The 13,573-nt window shown below is 46.2% G+C and overlaps 1 protein-coding gene across 14 annotated transcripts in view; it reads left to right on the plus strand.

The window, feature by feature from the left end:
- The first annotated feature begins 5,965 nt into the window (after positions 1 to 5,965).
- The window catches only part of Tsc1 (TSC complex subunit 1), a 49,132-nt gene continuing 41,524 nt past the window's right edge, over positions 5,966 to 13,573 (plus strand). The window contains exon 1 of one of the 14 annotated variants that reach the window (XM_006233844.4): positions 5,966 to 6,264. The gene's annotated coding sequence lies outside the window, so the exon portion shown is untranslated. 14 annotated transcript variants of the gene reach the window in all.

Below are 13,573 nucleotides of genomic sequence, written 5' to 3' on the forward strand. Positions count from 1 at the left end.
GTAAGTGCAGATAGAGCACACAAGGTAAGTCTTAAAAAAGAAGACCGGGGTTTGGGGATTTAGCTCAGTGGTAGAGCACTTGCCTAGCAAGCGCAAGGCCCTGGTTTCAGTCCCCAGCTCCAAAAAAAAAAAAAAAAGAATAAAAAAAAAAAAAAGAAGAAGACAGGGTGGATGCTAGAAATGGAGAGGGAACATCTGAACACAGAAAACATTTTCCCAATATAGTTCTTTCTTTAAACAGTAGATTTGAGAAGGCAGGCATGGTGCCACACACCTTTAATCCCAGTACTTCGAAGGCAGAGGTGGGTGGATCTCTGCGAGTCTGAGGCCAGCCTGGTCTACACAAGTTCCAGGATAGCTAGGGCTATGTAGAAAGAAAACCCCTGCTCTCCTCCCCTTCCCCCTGCCCCTCTCCCTCTTTCTCTCTTTCTCTCTCTTACTCACAGTAGGTTTGAGGCTGGAGAGATGGCTCAGTGGGTAAGAGGCTTCTCTTGCAGAGGACAGTTCAGTTTCTAGCATTTTTGTGGCAACTCACAACTGTCTGTAGCTCTAGTTCCGGGGTATCTTGCACCCTCTTCTGGACTCCATGGGCACCAAGAGTGCATACGGTGCACAGGCATACATGTAGGCCAAGCATCTACTTCCATTAAAAAAGCAGTTGATCTAAATTGTGGTAGTGTCCCTCATCCCAGCATTTGGAAGGCAGAGGCAGGCATAAACCCTTGGTCTCCAGGGGTACATGATAAGACTCTATCTCAAAACAAAACAAAACATGGTCTATTCGTGTGTGTGTGTGTGTGTGTGTGTGTGTGTGTGTGTGTGTGTAGAGAGAGAGAGAGAGAGAGAGAGAGAGAGAGGAGAAGGAGGAAGAGGAGGAGGAAGAGGAGAAGAGAAGTGGGGGAGGCCAGCCAGGAACACATAGAGAGAGGGGGGAGGGGGAGAAAATGGGTGAGGGAAGAGAGGTGAGAGGGGAGAAGAAAGAGAGAGAAGAGGAGGGGGAAAGGGCAGCCAGGAACATGTGGAGAGAGAGAGGTAGGAAGAGAGGGAGCAGGGGCAGGGAGAGAAGGGGCAGAGAGTAAGAGAGTAAGAGATAAGAGAGACAAGATTTATCTTTAATTATGTGTATATATGTACATCTGTGTTGAGGAATGTGCTTGTGTGTGTGTGTGTGTGTGTGTGTGTCTGTCTGTCTGTCTGTCTGTCTGTCTGTCTGAATGTGTGTCTCATGGATATGGGTGCCTGCTGAGGCCAAAAGAGGGAGTCAAATTTCCTAGTGCTGAGAACTAAACTTGGGTCCCCCCAGAAGAGCTACAAGCTCACCCAGAGTTTTGTCAGAAAAATTAAAAGACTATCCAAGATTCTTGGCAGAGGTACACAATCCCCCACCAAGGGATTTCCCTGTAGAGGCAGGGAAAGAAAGGTGATAGCCAGGCCTACCCGTGGCCTTTGGGACTGCATGACCATAGTGACATGTGACAAGAACAGCTCCTGGACCCCTGACCTCTGTACCTCTATCTTAAAGGACTCCTTTTTTGTCTGTCTACCTGTCTGTCTGTCTGTCTGCCTGTCTGTTTATTCTATGAGTGCTTTGTCTGAATGTACGCCTGCATACTGGAAGAGGGCATCAGATCCCATTATAGTAATCCTGAGCCATCATGTGGTTGCTGGGAATTGAACTCAGGACCTCTGGAAAAGCACCCAGTACTCTTATCCACTGAGCCATCTCTCCAGCCCGAGGGTTCTTTTCATCACGCAGTTGGTCCCATGTCCCTGGATTTTGTTTGTTTGCTTGTTTATTTTTCAAGTGTTTTCCCTGTGCAACTCTGGCTATCCTGGAACTCACTCTGTAGACCAGACTGGCCTTGAACTCAAACATCTGCCTGCCTCTGCCTCCCAAGTGCTAGGTCTAAAGGTGAGGATCCAGTGACCGTTCCTGCCCACTCCTTCTATGAAGGAGTGTCGAGTCAACAAGCCCACGTGGGGTGGTCTTTTACAAACTGAAGAAGGCAGTCTTGCTGGTAGGATAGTTCCATAAAAAAGTTCCAGTCAGGGCTGGAGGGATGGCTCAGCGGTTAAGAGCACTCACTGCTCCTCCAGAGGTCCTGAGTTCAATTCCCAGCAACCACATGGTGGCTCACAACCATCTGTATTGGGATCTGATGCCCTCTTCTGGTGTGTCTGAAGACAGCTACAGTGTACTTATATATAATAAATGAATAAATCTTAAAAAAATGTTTTCCCTTACTAAAAAAAAGTTCTAGACACGTGTTCAAACAGGGGCCTATCAGTATAGCTGGAAGATAGGAATCTTGCCTTGATGAGGCCTGATCCACGTTTGCTGGTCTGCGCTATGATGACCACAAGTAGAAAGGGGGAAGGGCAATTCACCTCCTCAGAAGAGAGAAGATGCTCTCTGCCTGGACTAAAGTGACAGATGCCCACAGTCTGCATCAAATCAACACCATCTGCCCACACTGGCCACAGTTAGGGAGTCCCTGCCATAGGGAGGCTCTAGGGTGCTGTGTAGAAGGAGACGGTCTGATGAACAGCTCTTCAGAAATGAAAACCAATCTCAAAGAGCCTGGATTGGTAAAACAGCTACTGACTCGGCTGTCAATCTGCCTGTATTCTTGGCCTTCCTTTAACGGTCCCTGGTGGTCCATATCCCGGGAACAATTATCATTCGTCTTCCAGACACTGTATAAACAGTAACAAAGTGGCTATGGCCTCTCTCCAGCATCCCTGAGTTCAGCACCTCACTGCTCCCATCTGCCTGTGAGAACATTCCAGCCCCATGAGGTCAGCAAGCTGAGGGAAGCAGGGCAGGGAGGGGAACCCCCATTCCTTAAGCCCTCCAAGTCTCCCAGCCACTGGTGGTCTCAGAAGTCTCTGAGCATACTCGAACCCTCACACTGGTGGGAATGTCAAGGCAAGAATCCACTCTTGTGAAATGGCTTATGGACTAGTGAAGTTGAGAGACTCGGCGCAAGCCCTCCCCTTTCCTTTCCCTGAACTTTCCCTGGGGGCTTGTGCTTGAGCAACTGAAATGTGCAAAATGTGGACCAAGTCTGGGGACTAATGGATGTTCCGTCCACAGTGAGCACAGGTTGAGCAAACTTGATAATAACCCAGTGAGGCTGTGCACTGTCTGCATTTTAAGGGCATACTGGATTTGTCCCACTCCTTAGCACCACTGTGTGTGTGTGTGTGTGTGTGTGTGTGTGTGTGTGTGTGTGTGTGTGTGTGTTGGGGAAACTAAGGCTTGCCTGGTTAGTGTGATGGGAAACTCTGTCTGGAATCTACAATGTCTCCCATCTGCCTCTATGACAATGACATATGAGTACACTGTACTGTCGCTGTCTTCAGACACACCAGAAGAGGGCATCAGATCCCATTACAGATGGTTGTGAGCCACCATGTGGTTGCTGGGAATTGAACTCAGGACCTCTGGAAGAGCAGTCAGTGCTCTTAACCACTGAGCCATCTCTCCAGCCCAAAATAAATAAATCTTTAAAAAAAAAAAGAGAGACCTCTCGTTACTTCTCCCTCCCCCCACTTCTCTCTCCATCTTCTCCTCTCCATTCCCTCTCTTCCCCACGTGTCCCTGGCCAGCCTTTTCCCTCCTTTCTCTCTTCCTCTTTCCTCTTTCTCTCCTTCTCTATCTCCCCCTTTTCTCTGTCTCTACCCTTTTCTCATCCCACCAATAAACCTTTTTTATATTAGGTCTGTCACATGGCTGATTGATTCTTCCTTAGGAATATGTTAGCAGGGCCCGTAGAGATGCTCCCTCCTGCCACACTATACTACTGCGTTTTGTAAAGCTCTACACCCTGTGTCTGGGATGTTATTCTCTTTGCAGCCTCCTCTCCTTCTTTTTTCTTTTTTCTTTTTTTTTCTTTTTTTTTTTTCGGAGCTGGGGACCGAACCCAGGGCCTTGTGCTTGCTAGGCAAGCGCTCTACCACTGAGCTAAATCCCCAACCCCTCCTCTCCTTCTTCTATTTCCCCCAAATCAGCTTTTATGTGAAATCCAACCCGAGAGTAGGTAGTTGTGCTGACTAGGATGTTCGTTTATTTGGTTAAGTCAACATAAACTGGGATCATCTGGGAAGAGGTAATCTCAACTGAGAAAATGCCCCCCTCGGATCAGCCTGGAACTGATGTTAGAGGGCTCCGCCCACTGTGGGTAGTGTCCTGCTTGGGAAGGTGGTCCTGCATCATAGAAAGAGCAAGCAGAGGGAGTCTTGAGATCCAGCCAGTAAGCACTATTCCTGCACGGTCCTGTCAGGAATTCCTGCCAGGACTTCTCTTCATGATAGACTATAAGCTGTGAGAAGAAATCAATGCTTTCCTCCCTAAGTTGTTCTTGGTCATGGTCCTCATCACACAGAAAGCAAACTAGGACAGTAGTGCACTTCTGTAATCCAAGCAGTGGGAAAGGGCTGAGTTAAGAGACTCTCTAGTGGGGGTTGGGGATTTAGCTCAGTGGTAGAGCGCTTGCCTAGCAAGCGCAAGCCCTGGGTTGGGTCCCCAGCTCCGAAAAAAGGAAAAGAAAAGAAAAGAAAAAAAAAAAAAAAGAGAATCTCTAATTCAAAACCAGTCTGGGCTGCAGAGCCTCAGACCCCATTTCAGAAGTAAACAGAATTTCCACAGTGCTACTGAGTCTTGATACTTTAAAGTACTTTGCGTTTTATTTTTATTTTATTTTATTTTTTTAAGATTTATTTATTTATTGTATATAAGTATGTAGCTGTCTTTAGACACCAGAAGAGGGCATCAGATCTCATTACAGATGGTTGTGAGCCACTATGTGGTTGCTGGGATTTGAACTCAGGACCTCTGGAAGAGCAGTCAGTGCTCTTAACCACTGAGCCATCTCTCCAGCCCTTATTTTTATTTTTATTAAGAAGCTTCCCCTTCCTCTGCCTCCTCTCGATTAGTTTATGTACAAGAATGAGAGCCTCATGTATGTTCAGGTGAGCAGACCTAGTGCCCAAGAAAGCCAGAAGAGGGCGTAAATCTCCTTGAACTGGAGTAACAGGTGGTTTGGAGTTGCTCTATGATTCTGGGAACAGGTCCTGCTTATAATATCTCACTAGGTCTTATTATATAAGTTTAAATATAATAAAACCCAAAGACCCACCCAAATTAAAAAAAAAACAAAATACAGCAACAACAAACCAAAACAAAAAATAAGCAATGCCAAGTGGTGGTGGCAGCAGCGAGGCGGCGGCGGTGGCTCCCACTCCTTTAAAGCCAGCACTCGGAAGGCAGAGGCAGGAGAATCTCTTGACTTCCAGGCCAGTCTGGTCTACAGAGCAAGTTCCAGGATAGGCAGGGCTACACAGAGAAACTCTGTCTTAGAAAACCTCAATACAGCCGGTAATGCAAAGCTCTACTTTCTCTCTCTCTCTTGTTTATCCTATCCTGCCAATGCGCACTCATTAGGCATGAGACCCAGTATCATGAGTTGCTGTAGCTCGTTGCTTCTTTAATACGCCATTTCAGAGGAAGAAACCGAGGCATGAAAATACTTGACACCTTGTCACCGCATGCAAGTAAATCAAGGTATTCTGGCTTTACAATATAAAATGCATCCTGTGACTAAGGCTGGCCTCTATAAGTCACTCCACAGACTCACTTCTGCAAAGGAGAAAGTGGGAGAAAAACAAAAGCCCCATCCTCTTTGCTGTGATTGACAGGCTGTTCATCCAAGCGGACCTCAGAGGCTCCTTGGGAAATAGGAACGCCCCACAGGGAGACCCCAAAGGTGGCAGGTGTGACGAAGGCAGAGGGACCTGGTTTGGATGGGCCAGCGCTCTCCAGGGCTCCTAGCCCTGCCAGCTTGTTTTTGATTATGCTTACTCCGTGCGCGCGCCTCCTGTCACCGTCACGTGGCCGCCCCTCCCCACCCCACCCCTCGGCAGCTCTCGAGGCTCCGCCCTCTGCGCCGGCACTTGTTTCGGCCTCCTTTAGAGTCACAAGATCTCTCAGTGGGCCACCACCTTCGCGATCCTTCCGCCATCCCCACATTAAAATCTAGGTTTTATTTTTCTCGGCCAGCTTGTATCGTCATAAGTGGTATATCCTATCTTATCTGGAGTGTCTGAGGCTTTGGTCATCTGGCATTAAGCTCGGGCGTAGGAGAGACCCGGGCAGGGACTCTTTTTCATAGCGGAGGCCTCCGCCGTTCAGGACGCTTTACGCCAGGGGGAGGTGCTGCGCGTCCAAGATGGCGGCGCCCTGTAGGCTGGAGGGACTGTGAGGTAAACAGCTGAGGGGGAGGAGACGGTGGGTGAGTACGGGGGTGTTTCCCCTTCTTTTCCTTGTGAGCTTTTCGGGGCAGCCCTGGCAGCGTGATCTCAGGTTGCAGGGCGTTGCGGAGCGCGTTGGCCGAGTCGGGGGTCCAGGGAAGGGGGTTCAGGGAGCTTCTTCCTCGCCCTCATCGCGCGCTGGCTCCGGTGGGGCTCGGCTAGGGCTGGCGGGGCCCCGGGGAACTGAAGCGGGCCTGGTCTGTCCGAAGGCATGGATGGCTGCAGCTCCGGGCCCGGGGTGGCTCCACTAACCCGCTCCCCTCGCTTGCTGCGGTGACAGGCTCCCGTAGGGGTGTGCGGCGCAGGTCAGAGACCCCGGGCGGAGCACGGGGACCCGGGGGTGGGGTCGCGGCCCGAGACTCGACAGAAGCAGCCGGAGTTGGGGGTGGACAATGAATGAAGGCGGCCTGTGGGCACCGGAGGCTGTCCAGCGCCCGCTGTCTCGGTGAGAGTGTGCACGGCCGAGTGCTTAGCTTTGGGTGTACTTGTGGGTGTTTAATTGATGGTGAAAGACAGTTACCTCCAAGTCGGAGAGGTGCTGGTTAGAGACAGCTACCTGCCCAGCCACTGCTGAACGCTCATTCATTCATTTGAGGAACTGGAGGACCCGCTGCCTGCCATCCCAGACATCATTTTAGAATCCAAGCACTTTCTTTGTGTTGTGGGTTAAAAGAGTTTGGCTTCTTGTATTTGGGATTTGGGAAGGCAGCGACGTGGGGATGGCTGGGAATGTGGTCCGCCAGTAACCGCAACTATTTTTGCAAGGGGGGGGGGATCCTGGGGGGCGGGGTTAGGGGTTGTCTGTGTGACCGGGCACTATTGGAAGTGCATAGTAGCCATCCTGTCTTTGATTCTGGACAAAGGAGAAGCAATTTGCAGTCTTTCTGGATGAAGAAACTGAGGCCTGGAGAGATTGGGATAATTTGCCCAAGGTCACACCCCCCTAGTCTGAGACAGCACTGGAATTGAGGTCTGACTGGTTTCATTTGTCTGTTATTTGATTAAAGCTGGCCTATTATTAAGTGAGTGTAGTTAATTATTTGGCCAAGGTAGGTGACTGAGTGAGTGTGTTTGTGTGTGTGTGAGAGAGAGAGAGAGAGAGAGATATTGATTTTGAGCGGGGTGCATTTAATTTGTTGTATGCTTTTGTTTCTTAGAGTAGCGTGTATTTGTTAATACAAATTGGATTACAAAGTATTTTGTAATTTTCCAAAAAACTAATGATATTCACTGCAAAAAAAAAAAAGCTGAAATCCTTACTTTAAAAAAAAAAAGAATAGAATTAGCACTTCACTTTACGTAGCCAAAGCTGTGAAAGTACTAAAATAGATTAATGCTCTTCTGAGATGTTTTGATTTATAACTTTAGGATCAAGTTGGAGTCATCTGCATTCAAACAGGCTGGGAAAGTGCAGTGGTAAATTCCAAGAAGCATCACAGAGCCTAATCTTCTGGGAGCCTTTGATTTACTGAGCAACCCACATGTGATTCTTAAGTTGAGCATCGCTGAATAAACCTGGGATATGCAAATGGGAAAACTGATTTAGAGTTTTGTAAGGAAATGCCCCTGTAACAGTCATACATCAGGCAAACGAGGCTGTTCAGACTTTTCTAACCACCTGGTGTAAATGTAAGGGGTATTTATAGAGGATGTGAACAGGAAATACCTTCTCACTAAAGTTAATATCTTCTCTAAAAACACCCTTACATCATGGGGCTAGAAGGGCAGATGAGGTAAGCGTTCTCAGCTGCATGCATCTCTTGTTGTCATGAACACTTGGTATGTCCCTAAATTCCTAGGTAGAAGGAAGTGGGCTGCCAATGTCTTGCATGTTTTCAATAAGCTGAAGTGTCTGCAGTCTTGTGTCTAAGTGGCACTCTTCCTTGTTGACAAGAGCAGTTACCTGGTCCTGCTGCTGCTGTGCTGTGATGCTTTCTGGGCAGACTTGGGGGATAGAACTAAACAGTCTGACCAGGGCAGATCTAACTCAAACCTAAACATGCAGTGTTTACAGGAGAACAGAATTGCCAGAGGCAAAGAATCCCAAACGAATCTATCTGACCCTCTGTGTAGCTAACATCTGGCCGCATAGTAGGTATACCTGTGTGCTCTGCCCTCGAGTAGAGGTATTCTGTGCATGGTTTGTTTTTTTGTTTTGGGAAGAAGTCTGCTTCTGTGTACCCAAGAGCTAGGTGATCATGGGCTTAAAGTATCATTTTGGCTATTTGCTCCTTTCAGTTTATAATTTATTACAGAAGCCTTTCTTAAGCTCTCTTCTAGCCTATTTGTGAAGTTGTGGTGAATTTGTACTTTGCACACAGCTGGCTTGATCTATTCTGTCTTCCTTCAAAGTTTTTGAAGCTGCAGGTCTTCCTTTTTAAAAAAAAAAAAAAAAAATTCCAGTGCTATACTGAGTGAGTATTTACTTCTGGAACTGACTGATGTCCTTAACGCCAGGTTTCTGTGATTCAAAGTCTTCCTGAGCTTTAGTAAATACTCTGACACATGCTAATTGGTCTTGACCCTACTATGTTAATGGTTCTATAATGACAAAGAAAATGAGTGACTCCTGGGCTGGATGGGACAGTGAGGTTGTTTACCTTTAAACAATGTTTCCCTGTATGTTCTCTTATAAATCTCCTTTTAAAGACAAGTCTTATTGGCTACAGGCTTGAAAGACAAGTATATGAAATAGTTGAGGATTTTGTTGTTGTTGTTTTGAACATGTGTGTTTTAAAAATCTTAGATCATCAGTTGATAACTATGTGTAATAGAGTTTTGTGTGTAAACTCAATATTTTTGGTGTGCATACTCATTTAAATTTCATTGAGATTTCCCGTAAATTTGAGCTTAATTTTTCTTTTTACTTCTTAAGTCTGTAGTTGCTAAAAATTACTAATTTAATGTTAATTTTAATTAGAAAGAATAGAAAGATATGCATATTTCCATGCGTATAAAAGACCTTAGGACCTTGTCAGTTTCTTCTAGTCCCTCCTTTTTTTGGGGGCGGATTGTATACAAGGAAATAGAGAAAGTAAAGTAAAAGGATATATTTTGTAGCTGAATGAGTTTAGATTGACATCTAATGAGTAAAGTGACTTACATGCACAGCATTATTCCCAAACAAGGCATGGTAGCTACTGACCTGAGTATCATAGGTTGTGATGTAAATAAATAGGGCTGTAGGGTCATCATGATGCTTGATCTTGTCTTACCCTGGCCATGCAATAGGGCAGAGCAGGGTGGTGATGGAGGGCCATGCAGTGATTTTCTGCCTGTGGGGGTTAAACTTATGCTACATTGTGTCCCTCACAGAGAACAGTAGCAAATTTGAAGTGTATCGGTTTTAAGTTACAGGATGGTTTTTTTAGTGTTTCAAATACCTGCTAGTAAATGGCTGTGCCGCTATACACTCTGTACTCTGCAATACCTTTTGTTTGGTGGTAACATTGTTACAAAGGTTTGTTATGTGCCAGGCATAGCTGAGAGTTTTCGTGTCTCATCCCCTTTACTCTTCCTATAACCTTGAGGAGGATAGGAAAGAATTCTGATAGCAAGTCTGCTGAGCTTGAAGATGAACTTTGATTGACTTCAGAACCCAACTATTTAATGTTGCATTGAGATAAACTGCCCAGTCTGTTAATCTCCTAAATTCACTACATGGGTGAGTAGGATTTTTACTTTATTTTACTTTTATTTATTTAGGCCAGTCCTGAATTACTATGTAGGCAAGGCTTTCCTTGAGTTTCTAATCCTCCTGTCTCAACCTCCTGAGTTTTTGAAATTATTGTTATGAAATTATGTTTGGCTAGGTAGTGGTTTTCTTGTTTTTTTTTTTAAGGGTTTATTTATTTATTATATATGAGTACACTGTAGCTGTCTTTAGATGCACCAGAAGAGAGCACTAGATCTTATTACAGATGGTTGTGAGCCACCATGTGGTTGCTGGAATTTGAACTCAGGACCTCTGGCAGAGCAGTCAGTGCTCTTAACCACTGAGCCATCTCTTCAGCCCTAGGTAGTGGTTTTAAAACTTTTTTGTGGTGGGAGCAAATCTGTTCTCTTAAGGTCTATACAAATCTGTGAGCCAATATCCGCATTTGATACCTGATTACCCTAAAATGACTATATATAATGGGATTTTGGAACCAGTGTTCCAAATGTTAGAAATGTTATGAATCTTGCTTAGAACCCAACCTGTCACTCTAGATAGCTTCCTGCTCTTAAAAACACATTTAGAGACTAGAGAGGTGGCTAAGTGAGTTCAATTCCTGGCATCAACACATAAGGGTTCACAACAATCTGTAACTCCAGTTCCAGCAAATCTGACACAGTCTTCTGGCCTCTGCAAGTGCCAAGCACAATTGTGGCACACAGACATGCATTTAGGCAAAACACATATTAAAAGGCAAAAACAAAACAACAACAGTAAAAAAAACAAAAAAACAAAAAACCAGCAAACCCTGCACACTTGGGCATTATCAAAAACTTTTTTAAAAAAACTGGTAGGAAGGAAAGGCCTACTTTTAAATTTTTCTTGTGTATTTATTTTATTGCAATACTGGGAGTTGCATGAAGGGACTTGGCACATGGCAAGTAAGCCCTCTATCAACTGTGCTGCATTACTAGCCCCACCACTCACTCAATGTCTGTGTGCTTGCGTTCCTGCATGTACATATGCCCACAACATGTGCAGGCCAGAGGACAACCTCAGGTGTTATCTCAGAACACCAGCTGAGAGACAGGGTCTGCCACTGGCCTGGAACCTGCGCCTGTTAAGCTAGACTTGCTGACCACTGAGCCCTAGGCTCCTTCCCTCTATCCCTAGCACTGGGCTATATGTGTGCCACTGCACCTAGCTTTATGTGGATGCTGGGATCAAACTTAGATACTCCTGCCTTCCAGGCAGATTCTTCTCCAGGTTCTTAGTTACTTTTTTATTTGACTAAGGGAATTTATAGTAGAAAACATTTAATTTGGGCTCATGGTTCCAGAGAGGTAGGGTACCTGAATATGATGGAGGGGAGCATGGCAGCAGGCAGGCAGCCAAGCATGGTGCCTGGGCAGTAGCTGAGCACTTACATCTGCTCCATAAACACAAGAGGGAGAGAGGAGAGAAAAGGGAGAGAATATGAATGAGAAAGAACATGAGAAGAGGAGCTAACTGCAAACTGGCAGCAGTGTAGGCTTTTGAAACCTCAAACCCACCCTCAGTGACAACTCTCCTCCAAGACCAGACCCTTCTACTCCTTCCCAAACTGCTCTAGCACTGGGGACCAAATATTCAAATACATGAGCCTGCAGGTGTGGGGGGGGGGAGGCCAACTCACAGTTACAGTAGCTAAACTGTAGCTCAGTCCTGGGGGCTGTTTATGTTACAAGTCACTTTCTTAAACGTCTGTGCTGGATGATCCTGTATGCTTCACTAGGAATTCAGCCTTAGGTACCATATTTAAAAGTAATCATCCTGGGGATAGTGGTGCACACCTTTAGTCCCAGCACTCAGGAGGTAGAGGGAAGAGGATCTCTGTGAGCTCTGGGCCTACATAGAGCATTCCAGACCAGCCAGGGCTGTGCAGTGAGACCTTGTCTCGAACAAACAAAAACAAACACATTTTATAAAGACTTAGGCATACGACATACTAATGCTTGTTGGACTTGGCATTCAGACTGTGCTGGCACCTGGGGACCCCATTATTTCCCCAAGATTTTTGCATATAGGTTTTTCCCTTATTTTCCACGTGGAGAGGTTTAATGAAAGGACAAGACAAGGGAGAGGGATGGGAGAGAGAAGAGTAGAAGAGGAGAGGAGTAGAGGCCAGCCATGAGCTTGTGAAGGGAAGGGGGAAAGGGAATGGGGAGAGAAAGGATGAAGGGGAAGAAAAGAAGAGCAGGAGTAAGAGCGGTTTTTCCCTTACTGTCTTTTGTGTCCACCACTTTCTTCTCGCTGGGTTTTCCTCACTGTGCCTTCCTCACTGTGCCCTACCCCCACCAAGATTTAGTTAAGTATTATTTTTTAAGTGTGTGTGTGTGTGTGTGTGTGTGTGTGTGTGTGTGTGTGCGCGCGCGCGCGCGAGCCAAAGTATGTATATTTGCATCAAATGTGTCCAGTTGGTTAGGAGGCTTCAGTAAGGATGAACTGGAATTACAGATGGCTGTGAGCCCCCATGTGGGTACTGGGAACTGAACCTGGGTCCTCTGCAAGAACAGCCAGTGCACTTAACTGCCGAGGCATCTCTCCTGAGGCCCCTACTCCCATCCCTGGGTCTTGACCTTTAGTGTTGTTGGGATCACCTCAAAGGTTCATGCCTAAGATTCCTACGAAGAGCCAGGTACTTGCCTGCATTCCTGCTCCTGTCTCCCTCCTTTTGTAAGAACAAGCATCTCTGGTCAGTTCCTGGGCATTGCTGATGCTGTGGGGACTACACTGGAGACTCACTGCCCTGTGCTGTCATGTCCTGTGGCTTTCTACTCTAGACTTGTTCTTTTTTTGTTCGTTTTTGTTGTTTGAGACAAGTTCTCACTCTATCCCATTTGCACTCAGTAGTTCAGGCTGGCCTTGAAATTTTCAGAATACTCCTTCAGCTTCCGAGGGCTGCAGTTCCACACATGGCCTGCTGTACTCAACTGCCCTGGACCGTTTCTGTTTAGGGAAGCTCTATGTATGACTACTTGGAATATGCATGTGGTATCTCTTATTTATTTTGTTTATTGTTTCTTTGAGACAGTTTTGCTCTACTGCTCAGGCAGGCCTGGGATTCGCTACAGTCTGACCGTCTCTGCCTGATCACAGGTGTGCATCCCCATGCCCAGTCTGCATGCATTTTCTTGGTATATAATTTTGTTCATGCTAATAGTCAAAAATAAACTATTATCTGAAGAAAAAATATGCCTTGTGGAACCTAGCTGTGGCTCTGTGGGCCTATGACTAGAGGGCTTGTCATCTTTTGAGTTGAGTGAGCTTTGTGACTGTCCATTCTCCACTGAGGACTTGTGGGACAGAAATTTTGAGCAGACAGCCTGGCATGTTGGACCTCTTTTGTGCTGGCTTCTGTGACCTCGAGAGATTCTACAGTTGCTAAGACTGTAAATCACACCCTTCTCATCGGCTCTTTTACCCTTTCTTCCTTTTGCGTCCAGAAAGAGAGAATTAAGTGTCTAATCTGTATGGGTGCATTGGTGCTGAGAGCATCTGGTTCCGTTGATAGGAATTACTCTAAGTCACCTGTGAGTTCCTGAGCTAGACCAAGCACAGCTGTGC

This window comes from Rattus norvegicus, chromosome 3 (assembly GCF_036323735.1).
Source record: "Rattus norvegicus strain BN/NHsdMcwi chromosome 3, GRCr8, whole genome shotgun sequence".
In the NCBI taxonomy this organism is placed as follows: Eukaryota; Metazoa; Chordata; class Mammalia; order Rodentia; family Muridae; genus Rattus; species Rattus norvegicus.